Source organism: Strongylocentrotus purpuratus, unplaced genomic scaffold (genome assembly GCF_000002235.5).
Source record: "Strongylocentrotus purpuratus isolate Spur 01 unplaced genomic scaffold, Spur_5.0 spur5_scaffold_20, whole genome shotgun sequence".
NCBI lineage: Eukaryota > Metazoa > Echinodermata > Echinoidea > Camarodonta > Strongylocentrotidae > Strongylocentrotus > Strongylocentrotus purpuratus.
The window spans coordinates 14,323,957-14,345,024 of NW_022145606.1; positions in this window are offsets into that span (position 1 = coordinate 14,323,957).

Genomic DNA, 21,068 nt, shown 5'->3' on the forward strand with positions numbered 1-21,068 from the left:
TGGATCTTGTATAGGCATGTTTTTGCCCATATATGCTATGTATAACAAGAGCTCGCGCGCACGGAAATTTATGTTAAACGGTCGATCATTCCATTATTAATAGTCATAAAGAGACAAGCATGGTATCAATTTGTTTGTAAAAATATGTGAAATATTATGAAAGAAAAAAAATGGCGATTCTATGTTGTGTAATAGGTTTACGCGCGAAAACGCGCGCGCCGCGCGCATGCGCGTGTGTGCGAGCGATTTTTTATAAAATGCTTAGAATGGCCTAAAACGTATGTAAAATGATTTTGAGATGATTTTGAGCATTCAAAATTTGTGCGCGCGCATTAACGCGCGGACGTACGCGCACGCGCGCGTTCTTTGACCGGAAGTTTACCGGACGGATATTGACCTTGATCATGATAAATATGAATGAGAAATATCTTTTGGTTATGAAGATATAATCATGAGTTGATTTTTTGTAAAATTTTACAAAATGGCGCCTGGATGACGTCATCAGTGAAGGTCAATGTTGAAAACGTTATTGTGCTTTGTACATATGCCTATACATATGTGTGCTAAATTTCAAGGGATTTGATCGAGCCATTTTTTCGCTATCTTGCTAACAAAAAAGTGGTTAGAAATAAGAAAAATATTTAATTAATAAACTAGACATATAATACTTGTTTGGAACAAGTATAGGTGGGCTGGTCAACTAACATTTGAGACAAAATAGAGCAAAAATAAGCGACATACTTCTTACAAATTCTTAAAAGACAATATCATGTAGATTCATAACGTGAACTAAATTCACCTTCTATAGGCATAACACGCAAATTATGAAGTTGTTGACATGAGGCCTTTAATCAAAATTTTCACTATGATGACGTCATCAAAATGAAAAATGGTTATTATTGCGCTTGTAGAGAATTGTCTTAGCTACAACATATCGAAATTTTGAAGAAAATTGATCAATATTTACAGAGATACAATCAATTTTACATAAATATGCTGACGTCATAATATGCAAATTCGTATTTTGAGTTCCAAGGCCATTGTGATGATGTCACGATACACTTAATGGCCAAATGAGACATGGAATCATATTTCCGACTCATACTCTATCTTAATATGAAAAAAAATTGAGGATCCTGGTGCATTCCAAAGAGCTATAACGGATTTTGTATAGGCATGTTTTTGCCCATATATGCTATGTATTAAAAGACCTCGCGCGCACTGACATTTATCTTGAATTTACGCTTATCTTGTTAATAATGGTCATAAAGAGATAAACATGGAATCAAATTCCTTGAAAAAATATGAGAAATATCATGAAAGAAAAAAAAATGGCGATTCTATGTTTTTTAATGGTGTTACGCGCGAAAACGCGCGCGCATGCTCGTACGCGCGATTTTTTATAAAATGCTTAAAATGACCTAAAACGTATGCAAAATAAATTTGAGACGATTTTAAGCATTTAAAAATTTCGCGCGCGCATTGACGCGCGGACGTACGCGCACGCGCGCGTTTTTTGACCTGAAATTGACTGGACTGATATTGACCTTGATCATAATAAATATGAATGAGAAATACCTTTTGGTTATGAAGATATGATCATGAGTTTATTTTCAGAAAATTTCACAAAATGGCGCCTAGATGACGTCATCAGTCAAGGTCAAGGTTGAAAACCTTACTGTGTTTTGTCCATATGCCTATACATATGTGTGCCAAATATCAAAGCATTTGATTAAACCATTTTCAAGATATCTTGTTAACAAAAAAGTGGGTAGAATTAAGAAAAATAAACTAGATTTGTAATACTTGTTTGGAACAAGTATAGGTGGGCTGGTTCAACTAAAATTTGAGACAAAATGAAGGGCGCATTTGAGATAGCTAATCGTCTCAGCTACAACATACTCATGGTTCATTTTTAACGAAGCTAAAACGACGGAGATATTGCTCGCGAAAGACGGGAATGTAGAATCCAGTTTTGAGAAAAAGTCATGTCCCGTAGAGAATACACACAAAAAGTGAAAAATTGACATGCCTCCTTTAATCGCAACAATACGCCATGATTCCTTTGTCGAATTGAATGTTTTTGTAGTAAATTGTCTCAGCTAGAACATATTAAAATTTGAAAGAAAATTGATCAATATTTACAGAGATACAATCAATTTTCCAAATATATGATGACGTCATAATATGCAAATTGAAATTTTGAGTTCGGAGGCCATTATGATGAGGTCATGAGTTAATTGAGGGTCAAATGAGACATGAAATCATATCTCCGACTCATACTTTATCAAGATATGAAAACAAATTGAGGTCATCTTGCATCCTAAAGAGCTACAATGGATTTTGTATAGGCATATTTTTGCCCATATATGCTATGTATTACAAGAGCTCGCGCGCACGGAAATTTATGTTTAACGGTCGATCATACCGTCATTAATAGTCATAAAGAGATAAACATGGTATCAATTTGTTTGTAAAAATATGTGGAATATTATGAAAGAAAAAAATGGCGATTCTATGTTGCGTAAAAGTTTTACGCGCGAAAACGCACGCGCATGTGCGTGTGCGCGATTTTTTATAAAATGCTTAGAATGGCCTAAAACGTATGCAAAATGAATTTGAGACGATTTTGAGCATTTTAAAATTTTGCGCGCGCATTGACGCGCGGACGTACGCGCACGCGCGCGTTTTTTGACCTGAAATTGACCGGACGGATATTGACCTCGATCATGATAAATATGAACGAGAAATAGCTTTTGGTTATGAAGATATGATCATGAGTTGATTTTTACAAAATGGCGCCTAGATGACGTCATCAGTGAAGGTCAATGTTAAAAACGTTATTGTGCTTTGTACATATGCCTATACATATGTGTGCCAAATTTCAAGGCATTTAATCGAACCATTTTCAAGTTATCTTGCTAACAAAAAAGTGGTTAGAAATAAGAAAAATATTTAATAATAATAAATAAACTAGAAATTTAATTCGTCATGGGGACGAATTAGGTGGTCTGTTTTCAATTCTTATGATCATGCTCATCTTCAATTCAATTACCTCATGAAATTATGTTAATGTAAAATGATGTATTAAGATATGAATTGATGAATGAAGTACTGATAAACTGATGAACTGATAAATTGAATTGATGTAAAATGAACTGAATTGATGAGCTAAACGGATGAACTGATGAACTGAACTTAACTGATGAGCTGAACTGATGAACGAAATATTGAGCAATTATCATGATGATGCATAATTAAGTAATATTGACTGCCTTCTGGGCAATACGACGTATATCGCCCGAACCGAAGGTGAGGATGATATATGGCAAATCGTAATGCCCTGAATTAGGCAGTAAATATTACTAATATTAACCACATCAGATATCTAGAGCAAACAAGAAACTCTTACTATCTTATACTATCTTATAAATTATAAATTATAAATTACTATCTTATAAATTATGTAGCCTACACTCCACAGGATTTCCTAGCATTAGAAGTTGCAAAAACATCGTCAAACAAGCACTGTGCATCCAGTGCTTGACGAATTTTCGATACACTGCAAACAGTGTGCCAAGGGTCTGATTGTGACGTCACAATAGAGTTCGTGCATATGGTGCGCATTTTGTTATACGCGTAATATACATTGTCATTGTCACCAGCAGCTGGTGCGCGATGTTATTTACAACTTAACTGGCTCGATTATTTCTCACGAGTTTGACACGTAAAAAATTGTGGGGTCAATTTGCATCCTAAATAGAGCTATAATGTATTTCGTATAGGCATGTTTTCGACCATAATTATATGCTATGTAATACAAGAGCTCGCACGCACAGACATTTACCTTGAACGGACGCTCATTTCGTTATTAATGGTCATAAAGAGATAAACATGGTATCAAATTGTTCAATATTGTATTCAATATTTCCAGCACTTAACAGAGTTTAATATTTATTATATAGAGAAAGAGATAATAGACATGTGAACAATATATTGGTCCATTGAATGGACGCAAACATTGCATACCGTACCTGGGCTTATTAACTGGAAAAATATAAACGTCTGGGAAGGAGACTAGCATCATAGAAGGATTCAGATTTCCCGTAGGGTTGTACGCACACTATTGACATTCCTCTCCCAGAAATATAACACGCAAAATTAAGCATTTTATTACATTTTTTTGTGATTATATATATATATATATATATATACACATATATCGTGTTATATAGTAGGTCTAGTCGAAGAAAATGATCAAAAAAAAAATAAGAAACGAAAGCCCCCCCCCCCCCAAAAAAAAAAAATAATTCTTCACGGATTTGATCCCGAGTCATTGAAAAGGAAGTCGGGTGCTTTAACCAAAAGACCAAGTAAGTCACATTGCTGATTTACGTTATTTAGAGGTTATATATTGCATTTTGCAAATGCGAACGCGCACAGCCTGCGCGCACGAACGAACGCATAAATGACCACCATACCAATACAAAAAACGTATACAATTAATTGGACGATTTCTTCAGATTTGTATGTCCGTATAGTGCAGTGCATAGATCTACGACGTGTGCATAACTAGTCTACGCATGTTACAACTTATCTGTGTACTGACTGTTGCTTTTGGACTTGCTTGGACTTGGAGTTGTTACTTTTAACAGGGAGGTGCTTTGGATAATTTGACCGTGTTTGAAGGTGTAAGTATTTTAGGATCATGCTGATATAAGATAAAGTAATATTAGTTAATGTTTGAATTTAAAACCATAATCTTAGTCTAACTAAGTAGGTCTAGATCTAGGTCTAGGGTGTCTGATCGCGCACTCGGTTTTGTGTGCTAAAATCCTTCCATAGAGATTGCACACACCCCTATGCAGTCTATGTACATTGTGCGCTTAAGAAAAAATGATCAATGCTTGTATTACCAAATTGAGATTCAAACCAATAGGCCTACTGCTCGTGATCCTGAAGGTGAAACTCAATAAATGAGGTGTCATATGAAAGAACAGGTTTTTCTCCATATTCCGCAAAGTAGCCTCAAGTTAAGGGCTCCCTGGAAATGTTTGTTAGAGTAAAGGACCCGGTTTTCGGCCACTGTCTTAAGTCAAGACAAAATCCTATTTTTTGGACTCTTTACTTCCTATTTATTATCATTTCTTGTTCAAATCATGAAGTAAATATTATTATTATTTAAACAAAAAAAGAATCCCAGAAAAAAATCACGAATTGTCATGACAATATTCATTTCAATTTTCACTGTTTTGGAGCCGGTTATCGGCATAGCGAACCAGTTTTCGGACGCATGTACAAAGTCAATAGGAAGCGCTCGCGCGCGCCGTGCGTTTCCGCGCTGATGTATAGCACAAGCGGGCGGAGCAGGTATCCCACGCCGGAGCTCCCGGGTGCTCGCCTGGCCGAAGACAGGCACAGCGGTGATCGGAAGTTGGAATCTGAATTTGACGGATATATCGTGTGTGCGTGGCGGGGTCCGGCTGCATTGATTTAATACATGCGATGAGATACTTTTGAGCTTGCGACCAACACAAAATCGGGCTCTAAATCTGAAAAACACTCGAAATAAAGCTCATTTTATGGTACCCATATTTCTTACATACACGCGTAAGAAACTCGATTTTTCAGATTTGGGTAGCGGGACCGCCGATTATATCGCTAAAATGTGATATTTTAGGATATATTTTCCATTGCAAATGTGGTTCTTCAGTGACTCTGGCATGGTATGGTATGTGTGGGATATGTGATATGCTATTATGCGATGTATTTTAAAGGGATTTTACCATGCATCCAATGGATCGGCCGAAAACTGGCGCTGTCCGATTACCAGCTCCTTTATTCTATGTTAATATTCCAGACCAGGGAGCCTTAACCGGGTCCCATACGGTACTCCATAGTATTAGTAGCACTGCACGGCCACGGAGAGTTATGTAAACAAAACCAAATCACACCTTTCCGCACCCGACCAATATTGGACAGTGGCCTTGATGAATTTTATGTGACTTGTAATCGTAATTACCTCCGGAATATCATAATCGGAAGTAAAAATAACGAAATAAGAGCAAATTTTTTACCAGACCGATACAGCTTAGCTCCCTTTTCACGTGTAGCGTGTGACTTTACGATCTCTACACAATGGTGTTGACCTCTGACTGGCACTTCCGTGATTGTGCTGCTTCCGTATAATGCGCTGTATGAGTGTTATTGAGGTTTTTATGCAAGTTTTTTTTCAAACCCTCTCTGCTTAGGAAAACCATAAGGATCACCCATTTTCAATTTTTCTGCCGACATAGCAACTTTTTCGGAAAAATTTGATATTTTAGGGACAAATTTGGGGGATGTTTTTGGCATGCTTGATCAAAGTGGTATTGTTAGGGAGGCCAATGCCCAAATCTAACTTTTTAATTACAAATTTGTTTAAAATAAAACAAAGATTAAAAGAAAGCATTTTCTTTCACTAAGACAACTCACCCATCTGCCGACTCCACAATTTCCATAAAATACGAGATATCCAGCTCTTTTTTATGCCTTTCCTTCTACGCCTGGCCGTACGTAAGAGCCTTGAAACAATCAATTTTATGGTCCCAAAAATTACGTTGAGAATTAGACAGGCCCGAGGGAATAGGCGTGTCATCATGGTCATTGCCCGGACAACAAGTTCAAAACTTCGCGCGAAAGTACATTCATCATCACCGGCTAGCCTTGAATTAGTCGCACACACCGACACAGTACTGCAGGCCGTCCAGGTACGGTAATTGCATGCAAGCCGCAATCGAGCCATGCTAGCCATGCCATGGCATGGAGGGTCAAAACATAATGAGAGAAAGCTCGAAAGCCACTCATTGTAAATTAAGAAAATGATTGAAATAAATAAATAGGCCTACCTTAGTTTTGATATGTATTCCAATTATTTCCTCATGAGTAAAGATCAATTTGACACATTATCAACGATCGATAAATCCAACAGTTGCAGCGAACACAATATGATCGATAAATCCAACAGTTGCAGCGAACACAAACATAGTCAATAGGACTGCACGCATTGATAGACGTGTACTGACGGAGATATTTCTCCCTCTCTCTCTCTCTCTCTCACTAACCATATGATGATATCATACACTAAAACACACGTTCAAATCATGGCATTCATTACACTTCTCAATTGGAGTATAGACTGCTCACGTAGACTTTTTTTTTTTTACTGAAATGTCTTTTTTTACACTTCTCATACATTACTGCACGACACTGGTGTCTAGTGCTGAGAATAAGGTACTATGTGTGAGACTACGTCAAATTTGTTTTGCGCGCGATGAGACCGGAGCTCATACATATTCATATAATGATGTCGCAAGACTTCTATTCTAACTGTTCACAGTTTTTCTTCTCAATTTGAGATGGCTCTAGCTATGGGGCTCAAACCAACGCAAGATTGACAAAAACATCGTACTCTATCTACCTTCGAATGTGCAGTTTGTAAAAATCTGCAATTAAAAAGATATAATCTTTTTTCTTTATATTTTCTAGTTGTTAAAAGTGACATTTGTCCACATCTGATATGTTAATCTCTATCAAAAGTTCTTTGATATTAAATTGATTCCATATTTTTAGGCTCTACCTTCAGTCATTGAGAAGGATTTTAGTGAGCTAACCTCATTTTTTTTTGGGGGGGGGGGGGGATAAGATTTTTTTTAAAATTTTTTTTTTTGCTCCCGAAAATACAAAAATTGCGCCGGCCGCAAATTCGCTTGTGGGGGGGGGGGGGGGGGGGGGGGGGGGGGAATTGCGCCCTAATTTTTTATTTTTTTTAAATATTTTTTTTTAAATTCTGTGTGTGTGCCATTATTAATGGCAAAATGCCCATTCTGTCCTCTAAAGTATCCTACAAGCATCTCACATCGGCAATTTGGGGATGTTCATTGGTTCATCGAACACACCAGTCGTGACGAAATCATGCATATTCAGCCAATGATCCATAACAAATTTTCTTCCTGTTTGTAGGAACTGTAAGAGGCATTGATCCATCATGTCACAGTCCGTGTTTATTTTTAAGAATATAACTTTTGTCAGTAAAATACAACTTTTGGGATTAAAGAATACAGTTTTTGAACTCTTGAGGTTGGCAGGTCTGAGTACGTACAGTACATATGTACTACGTACACAGTACATGCAGTCTAGTCATTACATCACGATCACATCACCATGGTACCAGCACGCACACAGCTAGCTGTGCGCGTTAATTTATTTATCCGGTGCGCGCATGCATGCGCATTGGGTCTATCGTCAGAATTAACGCCTATTGGCCATGCGCAGAAGTCATGACTAAAAGTTAAACACGACTTGCGCAGAACTTAAACAGTTGTTTAGTTAAACACGACTTAGACAGGACTTAAACAGTTGTTTAGTTAGACGAGACTTAGACACTACTTCAGAATACAAAATTTAGTTAAACAGGACTTAGACACGACCTCGCGTTAAAGTCGTGTCTAACTAAACAGTCGTTTAACTTAAGACATGACTAAGTTAGACACAACTTCAGAATACGGGCCGTTGTATTTATGTAATTCAGCATTTTTGTATTTATTTTTGTGATATGTTCATTTCTGGAATTTTATGCAATGTAATTGTTTTTTTCTTTTCTATTTGTATTTCAGTTTTGACTGTTCTTTAGAGACTTGGTTAGTACCGGTAAGTTGATATTAGTTGTTAATAGAGAGTAAGTTGATCTGCTTAAGAAGGCTGAAGTCAAGTAGTTTTTAAATTAAAGCTACGATGGAATGAAACAGATCTGCATAATTGGGAACATAATTGAACGCGGAATAGGAAAGCTATGGCTTAATGAAATTTTCTATATAACATTTTTGACACTTTCGTAAGTATGTAACATCATTTTGTGGACAATTCTCAATACTCTTCCATTGGGTGTTGCCAAAATTTGAAGAGAATCCATAAATTATGTAAGGAGTTGATAAAGAAGAACAAGTTTGTTTGTTTTTAAACACCTAGTGCAAATGATAGATGTATTTTGATTTTAGTCGAATGCAATACATATAGTACAGGTGACCTTGCCTAAGTCGAACTTGGATAAGTCAAAAATTTGCTAAGAATGAATGGAATCTTGATACATATTTGTACTGCCCTCATGCTATCTAAAAGAAAACTATCAGGATGGATAATTAATTTAGGTGACCTTTGGGGAAAAATCAATTGTAGCATGTTAATTAATTAGCATCAAAAGTGCATACGGTAAAATAGTTTTATGCAATGGGGCCTTGATGGATGATATGTATGTATGACATACTGAATTGTTATAATGAGGTTGGACTGTATTATAAAATGTTTGAGTGACATCAAAGTATGCAAATTAGTTGTTACCAAAGTTGAATTTGTGATGAAATCTAACTTGGTTTTATTTAATTTTTGTTTTTTATATTTTGGTCATGTTTTACTTGTACTTTTTATTTTTTGTTTTGATGACAGGCGCTTTGGACTTTGACAGGGGCTTTGGACTTTGACGGAAGAAAGTTTTTGGAGTGTAGGTATACCGAGTGTCTAAAAAATCAAAGTTGAAACTTTTAAATATTCTGCCAAATAAATAAAAAATGTGAAACATTCTCGGGAAATTGTCATATGTATGGATAGGTGAAGCTCTTGTCTATCATATGATACAAACACATCTGATAATAATTCATACTTGGATGAGCACTGGCCACTTTTGTAAAGGGTATGAAAATTAGATTGTGCAAGATTTGGCTGTTCAATTTGGCTGAGCGAGAAGTCCCCAAGCATAACAATTGTTAATGATCTGATGAATTTATGATTAATTACGATGGATATGGGTTTGTGCTGGGTTTATGATGTGTCCCACCTCTTGCCCCACCCCACCCAACTTCATTTAAAGGAGAATGAAACCCTGATTTTTATGCCTCCGTTACAAAGTAGCCGGAGGCATTATGTTTTCGGGTTGTCCGTACGTCTGTACGTACGTCCCGTTCTCGTGATCGCGTTATCTGAAGAACCGATTGATGGATTTCTGCCAAACTTTGGTCATGTACGTATCTTGCAGAGCCGATGAACTGAGTAGATTTTGGGATTACGAGGTCAAAGGTCACAGGGCTCATTATGTATGCAAAAACAGCTTGTGATCGCGTTATCTGAAGAACCGATTGATGGATTGCTGCCAAAATTAGGTCATGTATGTATCTTGCAGAGCCGATGAACTGAGTAGATTTTGGGATTACGAGGTCAAAGGCCACAGGGCTCATTATGTATGCAAAAACAGCTCGTGATCGCGTTATCTGAAGAACCGATTGATGGATTTCTGACAAAATTAGGTCATGTGTGTTACTTGCAGAGCCAATGAACTGAGTAAATTCTTGGTTCATAAGGTCAAAGGTCAAAGGTCATGGGCTCATTATGTATCCAAAAATAGCTTGTGAACGCATTCTCATTAGAACTGACAGATGGATTACTATTTAACTCAGGACATCTTGCAGAGCCAATGAACTGAGTAGATTTTAGAGTCATGAGGTCAAAGATCAAAGGGTCATATATGTATATGAGAAATTGCTTGTAATCACAATATTCTGAGAACCTGTTAATGGATTACAATTGAATTTGAATTCAAAAAATTTCTTCTGTCTTGGTTTGTAAAATTGCTCTATGACGGAGGCATCATTTTCGACTGCACGCAGTCGAATTCCATCTAGTTAAAATATAGATTCGGCCTGGATAGATATCACATAGTCCCATATACATCTTTCTGTGTACAGTGCTTTTAATTTACCAAAACTGGGCAAAAGTTTGTATCATTTTGATGATTCCAGAACTTTGCAGTACACACCAATACTTATAGATGATCAACCTTTTCTGATCGATTCCACAACGTTTCTTTTCACAATGCAATTGAATTGCATGACCAGAACTGGTCTATACCTTTAATAATATAATTTCAATTATTATACAAATACGATACAGTGGATTCTAACTAGACATACCATGTTTGTTACAGGTGGATTTGGTGGACGAGGAGGAGGACGCGGTTTCGGTGGACGCGGAAGGGGAGGATTCGGCGGAGGAAGGGGACGAGGAGGTATGTCTTGAATTTTATTTTCACCATCTTCGGAACGGTAGTTACTAAGGACTTTGATGGATGAAAATTATCATCACAATATGATTGATTTCGATCCAAACAGATAAGATCATTCTCGATTTTCATGCCTCCGCTACAAAGTAGCCAGAGGCATTACTCTCAAACTGAAATAGCTTGTAATCACGATATTCTGAGAACCCGATAATGGATTACAATCAAACTTGATAATGGATTACAATCAAACTTGAATATTAAAAATTGCTTCCGTTTTGGTTTGTAAAATCGCTCTATAGCGGAGGCATCATTTTCGACTGCACGCAGTCTAAGTTCCATCTAGTTAGTCTTATTGTGTTAATCAAAAGTTAAATAATTATTATTTTGTGTGTGTCGCGTAGTCCCACATACATCTTTCTGTGTACAGTGCTTGTAACTTTACCAAGACTGGGTCAAATCTCATCATTTTGATGATCCAGATCACACCAATAATTATATGCTAGCTGAGCAACCTTTTCTGATCGATTCCACAACGTTTTTTTCACAATGCAATCGCATGACCAAAACTGGTCTTTGTCTTTAAAGGTACTATGCCCCATTTGCAGGCCAACAAAATGAAAAGGTTAAATTCCAACAGCATTTGAAAGATAATACTAATTTAGAACTTCCCTAAAAAAAGGGGGGCTTGAAAATGTCTTTAAGTTGGAAAATAACGACTATTAGTTGTCGAATCGACTTAAGAGCTATAGAGCCAGTAAGTAATGGTCTGATTTTCAGACCACTGTACCGAATTGTCGTACATTTTATGCTGCGCAAAGATTCAATCAGTTTAATTTTGGCCAATACAAGCAGAAGTGGGATATTGATGTTAACAAATGCTCATATACCCTTTACAGCTCATTTTATGTACATGTATGTTATTTCCAAAGAAGAAAAAGCCAGTGAGTCACTCAATAGTGTCTGACAGTGAAGCTAGTGTAGCAAGTAAACAGGTTTCTTTGCATAATTTGAATATTAGGACACTGCTAACGTTTAAACTTCACAGATAGGACATACATGACATATTCATAATTCCTGTAAAGTTCTACAGAATTTGATGTTGGCTGCAAAAGGGAAATAGTATCTTTAAGCATTGAATGAGGGCTCACTATTTGTATTTATTTTTGTAATATAATCATTTTGGTATTTTTTGAAATGCAATTGTTTTTTCTTCTTTTTTTTCTTTCAGGTTATTGACTGTTTTTCAGAGTTGCTGAAAGTTGCAGAGAGTAAGTTGATCTGCTTAAGAAAGCTCAAGTCAAGTAGTTTTTAAATTAAAGCTACGATGGAATGAAACAGATCTGCATAATTGGGAACATAATTGAACGCGGAATAGGAAAGCGATGGCTTAATGTAATTTTTTATATAACATATTTGACACTTTCGTAAGTATGTAACATAATTTTGTGGACAATTCTCAATACTCTTCCATTGGGTGTTGCCAAAATTTGAAGAGAATCCATGAATTATATAAGGAGTTGATCAAGAAGAACAAGTTTGTTTGTTTTGAAACACCTAGTGCAAATGAAAGATGTATTTTGATTTTAGTCCAATGCAATACATATAGTACAGGTGACCTTGCCTAAGTCGAACTTGGATAAGTCAAAAATTGCTATGGTTGAAAGTCTACACGTAGCCCAACCTGCTTTGTCCAAGTATTTTGTGACCGTCCAAAATCAAAATTTGTCTAAGTCAAAGCTATTTTATGGGTCCCAAAAGATTTGAGTTAGGCCATTAATTTTTTTTTACATGTTTAGCGTCCCCGCCCGCTTCATTTTTTTTTTTGGGGGGGGGGGCCTCTTTTTTTTTTTTTTTTAAATACAATTTTGATGATGGCTAGGTGGCTTTCAAAAGAATGAATGGAATCTTGATACATATTTGTACTGCCCTCATGCTATCTGAAAGAAAACTATCAGGGTGGATAATTAATGTAGGTGACCTTTGGGGAAAAATCAATTGTAGCATGTTAATTAATTAGCATCAAAAGTGCATACGGTAAAATAGTTTTATGCAATGGGGCCTTGATGGATGATATGTATGACATACTGAATTGTTATAATGAGGTTGGACTGTTTTATGAAATGTTTGAGTGACATCAAAGTATGCAAATTAGTTGTTACCAAAGTTGAATTTGTGATGGAATCTAACTTGGTTTTAATTATTTGTTTGTATTATATATTTTGGTCATGTTTTACTTGTACTTTTTATTTTTTGTTTTGATGACAGGTGCTTTGGACTTTGACAGGGGCTTTGGACTTTGACAGGTGCTTTGAACTTTGACAGGAGCTTTGGACTTTGACAGGGGCTTTGGACTTTGACGGGAGAAAGTTTTTGGAGTGTAGGTATACCGAGTGTCTAAAAAAAAAAGTTGAAACTTTTAAATATTGTGCCAAATAAAAAATGTGAAACATTCTCGGGAAATTGTCACATGTATAGATGGGTGAAGCTCTCCTCTATCATATGATACCAACAAATCTGATAATAATTCATACTTGGATGAACACTGGCCATTTTGTAAAGGGTATGAAAATTAGATTGTGCAAGATTTGGCTGTTCAATTAGCTGAGCGAAAAGTCCCCCAGCATAACAATTGTTAATGATCTGATGAATTTATGATTAATTACGATGGATATGGGTTTGTGCTGTGTATGATCTGTCCCACCTCTTGCCCCACCCCACCCAACTACATTTAAAGGAATATGAAATCCTGATTTTTAGTGTTATTGTGTTAATCAAAAGTTAAATAATTATTATTCTGTGTGTGTCGCGTAGTCTCATATACATCTTTCTGTGTACAGTGCTTGTAACTTTACCAAGACTGGGTCAAATCTCATCATTTTGATGATCCAGAACCTTTCAGTACACACCAATACTAATATGCTAGATGATCAACCTTTTCTGATCGATTCCACAATGTTTTTTTCACAATGCAATTGCATGACCAAAACTGGTCTCTGCCTTTAAAGGTACTATGTCCCATTTGCAGGCCAAAAATATGAAAAGGTTCAATTCCAACGGCATTTAAAAGATAATACTAATTTAGAACTTCCCTAAAAAAGGGGGGCTTGAAAATGTCTTTAAGTTGGAAAATAACGACTACCGTATTAGTTGTCGAATCGACTTAAGAGCTATAGAGCCAGTAAGTAATGGTCTGATTTTGAGACCATTGTACCGAATGGTCGTACATTTTATGCTGCGCAAAGATTTAATCAGTTTAATTTTGGCCATTACAAGCAGAAGTGGGATATTGATGTAGACACAAATGCTAATGTACCCTTTACAGCTCATTTTATGTACATGTATGTTATTACCAAAGAAGAAAGCCAGTGAGTCACTCCATAGTGTCTGACAGTGAAGTCTAGCATGTTAACAGGTTTCTTTGCATAATTTGAATATTAGGACACTGCTAACGTTTAAATTTCACAGATAGGACATACATGACATATTCATAATTCCTGCAAAGTTCTACAAAATTTGATGTTGGCTGCAAAAGGGACATAGTATTTATAAGCATTGAATGAGGGCTCACTATTTGTATTTATTTTTGTAATATATTCATATTGGTATTTTATGAAATGCAATTGTTTTTTTCTTTTCTTTTTTTATTTCAGGTTATTGACTGTTTTTCAGAGTTGCAGAGAGTAAGTTGATCTGCTTAAGAAGGCTGAAGTCAAGTAGTTTTTAAATTAAAGCTACGATGGAATGAAACAGATCTGCATAATTGGGAACATAATTAAACGTGGCATAGGAAAGCCATGGCTTAATAAAATTTTCTATATAACATTTTTGACACTTCCGTAGGTATGTAACATAATTTTGTGGACAATTCTCAATACTCTTCCATTGGGTGTTGCCAAAATTTGAAGAAAATCCATGAATTATGTAAGGTGTTAATAAAGAAGAGAAAGTTTTTTTATTTAAACACCTAGTGCAAACGTATAGATGTTTTTTGATTTTAGTCGAATGCAATACATATAGTACTTGGATAAGTCAAAAATTGCTATGGTTAAAAGTCTACATGTAGCCCAACCTGTTTTGTCCTATTATTTTATGATCCTTCTAAATCAAAATTTGTCTAAGTGAAAGCTATTTTATGGGTCCCTTAAGATTTGAGTTAGGCCATTAAAAAAAATATACATGTTTAGCGTCCCTGCCCGCTTCCTTTTGGGGGCCGCCTCCTATTTTTTATTTATTTTTTTTATTTTATTTTTTTACAATTTTGATGATGGCTGGGTGGCTTCCAAAGAATCAATGGAATCTTGATACATATTTGTACTGCCCTCATGTTATCTGAAAGAAAACTATCAGGATGGATAATTAATCTAGGTGACCTTCGGGGAAAAATCAATTCTAGCATGTTAATTTAGCATCAAAAGTGCATAAGGGAAGTAGTTTTTTGTCAAGTCCAGGGCCCTGTTGTATAAAACTATTGTATCTTTACAATTAATGGTATCTCTGCAAACTATGGTAATTACCATAGCAACACTGCTTGAAAGCTTATCAAAATCACGAAATCAATGGTATTTACCATAGTTTGCAGAGATACCATTAATTATAAAGATACAACAGTTTTATGCAATGGGGCCTTGATGGTTGATATGTATGACATACTGAATAGCTATAATGAGGTTGGACTGTATTATGAAATGTTTGAGTGATATCAAAGTATGTAAATTAGTTGTTATCAAAGTTGAATTTGTGATGGAATCTTATTTGGTTTTTTTATTTTTTTTTATTACATATTTTGGTCATGTTTTACTTGTACTTTTTATTTTTTGTTTTGATGACAGGTGCTTTGGACTTTGACAGGGGCTTTGGACTTTGACAGGGGATTTGGACTTTGACAGGGGCTTTGGACTTTGACAGGGGCTTTGGACTTTGACGGAAGAAAGTTTTTCGAGTAAGTATGTAACATAATTTTGTGGACAATTTTCAATACTCTTCCATTGGGTGTTGCCAAAATTTGAAGAGAATCCATGAATTATGTAAGGAGTTGATAAAGAAGAACAAGTTTGTTTGTTTTTAAACACCTAGTGCAAATGATAGATGTATTTTGATTTTAGTCCAATGCAATACATATAGTACAGGTGACCTTGCCTAAGTCGAACTTGGATAAGTCAAAAATTGCTATGGTTGAAAGTCTACACGTAGCCCAACCTGTTTTGTCCTAAATCAAAATTTGTCTAAGTCAAAGCTATTTTATGGGTCCCAAAAGATTTGAGTAAAGCTATGATCACAAATCAGAGCAGCGACCGACCGATCAGTAGCCTGCTCGGTCGCTGCTGGAATGTAGGCATCGCCCAGCGATTGTTGGAGAAGTCGAGCAGGCTGTAGAGCCCCAGCGATGCCTGGGCGGTGACCTGTCGATTTCCCGTCGGTGGCCGGTCGATTTTAGGTAAAAACTGGGCGAATTCGCGGAGCTTTTTCGCGCGGTGTCCCGGCAGTGACCGACCGATGACCCTCCGATTGCCGGGCGGTCTCCCACCAGCCACCGGCTGATTTGAAAGAAATTGCCTGGCGGCCGGCCAGTGATCGGCGGGGCTCCAAAATACGGTCGGTGCCTGGCCGTTCGCCGCCCGGGCACCGAACTAATCGAGCGATCGCCGCCGAGCAATTTAGGTCAAAAATCGAAGGCGCTAGGTCAAAGGCTGCCGACCTATTTTGGACTCGCCGCCCAGTGACCGACTGATCTCCCAGCGGCGACCGGGCGGCGACTGCTCGACAGCCTTTGACCTAGAGGCTTCGATTTTTGACCTACATCGCTCGACGGTGCAAGCTCGATTAGGCCGGCGTCCGGGCGGCGACCGGTCGCCGAGCGATTTTAGGTAAAAACTGGGCGAATTCGCGGAGCTTTTTCGCGCGATGTTTTGGCAGTGACCGACCGATGACCCTCCGATTGCCGGGCGGTCTCCCACCAGCCACCGGCTGATTTTATAGAAATTGCCCGGCGGCCGGCCAGTGATCGGCGGGGCTCCAAAATACGCTCGGTGCCTGGCCGTTCGCCGCCCGGGCACCGAACTAATCGAGCATTCGCCGCCGAGCAATTTGGGTCAAAATTCGAAGGCGCTAGGTCAAAGGTTGCAGACCTATTTTGGACTCGCCGCCCAGTGACCGACTAATCTCCCAGCGGCGACCGGGCGGCGACTGCTCGACAGCCTTTGACCTAGGGGCTTTGATTTTTGACCTAAATCGCTCGACGGTGCACGCTCGATTAGGCCGGCGTCCGGGCGGCGACCACCCGGTCGCCGAGCGTAGTCTGGGTGGCGAGTGAAAGTGAGCAGGCGCCGCCCGAATTTTAACTCCGCGCTAAAGCTTCAGCAGCGACCGAGCGATGCCTGAAAAACGAGCGGTGCCTGGGCGGCCGCCGCTCGGTGACCGGGCAAAATTGGCTAAAAACTCGCCGCTCGGCCACCGAGCAGGCTACTTTTGGGTAATGTGACTACCGTATTTGCCGGCGTAAAGGCCGTAGTATTAATGGAAGAGAAAATATCAAAAAGTCGGGGTGCGGCCTATGCGGCGAAAGAGTATTTTTTTTTTTTTTTTTTTTTTTTTTTAGTTTCGATTTATGGCGCTATGCCTGGCAATGTCTCCCAGCTCAGTAATCAGTGTTTTGACTCACCACTCGGAAACTACAACAACAACACTAAAATTTGTCTGTCATTTTGGTTTGAAAGTAATCTTTCTAATAGATCTCAATGTGTAGTTTATAATAATAATTCCTCAATTTTTTTTTCTATAACAAATGGTGTACCACAAGGTTCTATCCTAGGTACTCCATTGTCAGAAATTTAGAGGATGCTATTCATATCATGCATGACTATTGATGTTTGGCATAGAACACAGTGCTTCTGTTAGGTGATATGATGAGGCTGGTGTGGGACACTTGGTATCATGAAGCCTTAGAGTCTTGACTTGTTTTTAATTTACATTAATGATCTTACACATTCTTCTACAACGACATTGTTACTATTATTTGTGACAAGTTAACAACTTTAACTGCACCTCGATGTAAAATGAAGGTCCTTCCCCGCGAGGGTTTTTTTTCGGGGGGGGGGGGGGGGGGGGTGCGGCCTAAACAGCGCTGCGGCCTTATCGCCGGCAAATACGGAATAGCATTAGGCCATTAATTTTTTTTTACATGTTTAAGCGTCCCCGCCCGCTTCATTTTGTTGGGGCCTCCTTTTTTTTTTTATTTTTTTTTTTTTATACAATTTTGATGATGGCTAGGTGGCTTCCAAAAGAATGAATGGAATCTTGATACATATTTGTACTGCCCTCATGCTATCTGAAAGAAAACTATCAGGATGGATAATTAATGTAGGTGACCTTTGGGGAAAAATCAATTGTAGCATGTTAATTAATTAGCATCAAAAGTGCATAAGGTAAAATAGTTTCATGCAATGGGGCCTTGATGGATGATATGTATGACATACTGAATTGTTATAATGAGGTTGGACTGTTTTATGAAATGTTTGAGTGACATCAAAGTATGCAAATGAGTTGTTACCAAAGTTGAATTTGTGATGGAATCTAACTTGGTTTTAATTATTTGTTTGTATTATATATTTTGGTCATGTTTTACTTGTACTTTTTATTTTTTGTTTTGATGACAGGTGCTTTGGACTTTGACGGAAGAAAGTTTTTGGAGTGTAGGTATACCGAGTGTCTAAATAAAAAGTTGAAACTTTTAAATATTCTGCCAAATAAAAAATGTGAAATACACGGAGATTTACGGTAATACTGAATAATTTGATAAGAGATGTTAAAAACTCAACAACCCATGTGTTGTGATGCCAGGCAATGAGAAAAATTGTGTAATCAGGTTGTTCAGGCGCAGGCGCGTGTATCGTCTCGAGTGACGATCATCAGAGATATATATTGCTAGAGTGGTGTGGACTCTATCTCTATGGTCGCAGTTCAAGTAACAGCGATGTGTTACATGTAGATACCTACACCAACATGATATCTAGTACATTGTTAATGTGCATAATAATTTTAATGTGGATACATGCTAAAGTAAGGTTGGTAATAAGTCACTCTATTAAAAGCTGGAGATAATTTTAATGAAAAACAAACAATGCATATATATATTTTTTTCTTAAAAATATTCTTTCATTACAAATATATGTGAAACTGTTATACAAAGTGGCATTATTAATGTATGTCCCATTTTTGTTTAAAATGGCTTTGAGCTTTACAATCTTTTTTCTTTTTCTCCCTGTTCAAGCAATAGTGATGACAGTAGGAAGCTTTTGATGCACTTTGTAGGAAAACCAGAATTGCAGGGTGTTGTAAAATGGAAGGGGGGTGAAGGTAGGGGTCTCAACATGTAAATGAGCATGTTATTTTATAGGAATCATGTATAGTGTCCCAAAATAACGAATTTATGTACATTTTGTGGATAAAAATGATTAATATCTGTATATATATATATATATATGTATTGTAGCATAATCTTACCTCACAAACGTTAAAATTTTTGCCTTCTGAAAGATGGATGATGCTCCTTTTCATTTTAACAAACCTTTTAATATTTACCCCCTCTCCTTACAGGTGTCTGGCTGTCACTTATGTGTTTGTGTTTGTCTCCTGGAAATTTGATCTTTTCAGGAAAAGTAATTGTTTTATGTTGACATCTTTTCATTGTATACATTTGAACCAAAGAACCTTCATCTCACCTCTTTTCCTAATCTCAGAAGAGATCCTGCTCTCAGAAGAGAGTGTCCCACACTCAAGAAGGGTGTGCGTCTTTATCCATTTCATCACATTTCACCCACGGGAGACCGTGGTAGAGTTGTATAAAGAATCCACAGAAAAAAAATCCGAAAAAGAAAAGAAATATCTGAAAAAGAAAACAGGAACCAGGTGAGACTCCTGGATATATAATCAATAACAGGAACCAGGTGAAACTCCTGGATATATAATCAATAACAGGAAGCAGGTGAAACTCCTGGATATATAATCAATAACAGGAACCAGGTGAAACTCCTGGATATATAAGCAATAACAGGAACCAGGTGAGACTCCTGGATATATAAGCAATAACAGGAACCAGGTGAAACTCCTGGATAAATAAGCAATAACAGGAACCAGGTGAGACTCGTGGATAAATAAGCAATAACAGGGACAGTGTGTTAGAAAAACAAACAGGCTTGATAGGAATAAATACAATTTATCAAATTACAGTTTTGAGAAATAAAAGGCAAGTTTGCAAAAAGTGGGAAACAAACTTGGGATATTTTCAGTTGTAGGGATACAATAAAGTGTGTTTGCTTACAAAGAACTTTGGGTGAGCGTATTGGAAATTCATTAACCAGTGATAAGATTAATTAATCAGAAGAAAAGCAGGATATTTGATCGTTTACAGATTTTTTTCAAAAGGAAGTAAGCGTGGTAAAATTGAAAAAGGAGTGGGGAAAATTGAAGAAAGAAAAGAAGGTTTAGAAATACAAGTGAACTAGAGTAGTTGGATAGAAGATATTTGATTACAGAGGTTTTTAAGTTAAAAGAAAAAGCAGTGAGTTTGAAAAATTACAAAGAGAGTGAGTAAAATTGAAGTCAAGAGAACAAGTAACCTTGAGTAGTTTGAAAGAGCATATTTTATTACAGAGAGGTTGTTTTAAAGAAAGGAGTAAGCTTTAAATTACAAAGAGTGAGGACGATTGAAGAGAGTAAGGTTCAAAAGTTTATAGAGTTAGAAAAAGAAAAGGAAGTGACTGATAAATTATACATACTGAAGTCAAGTGTGGAGAATTGAAGAGAATTAAGTGCAGAGATACAAGTGGGCTTGAGTAGTTGCAGAGAGGGTATTTGATCATTCACAGATTTTGTTTAAAAAATCCCTGATAAATTACAAAAAGATTAAGGAAAATTGAAGTAAGAGGAAACGTAAATACAAGTGAGCTTAGGTGGTTGGAAAGAAAATATTTGATTAGAGAGTTTT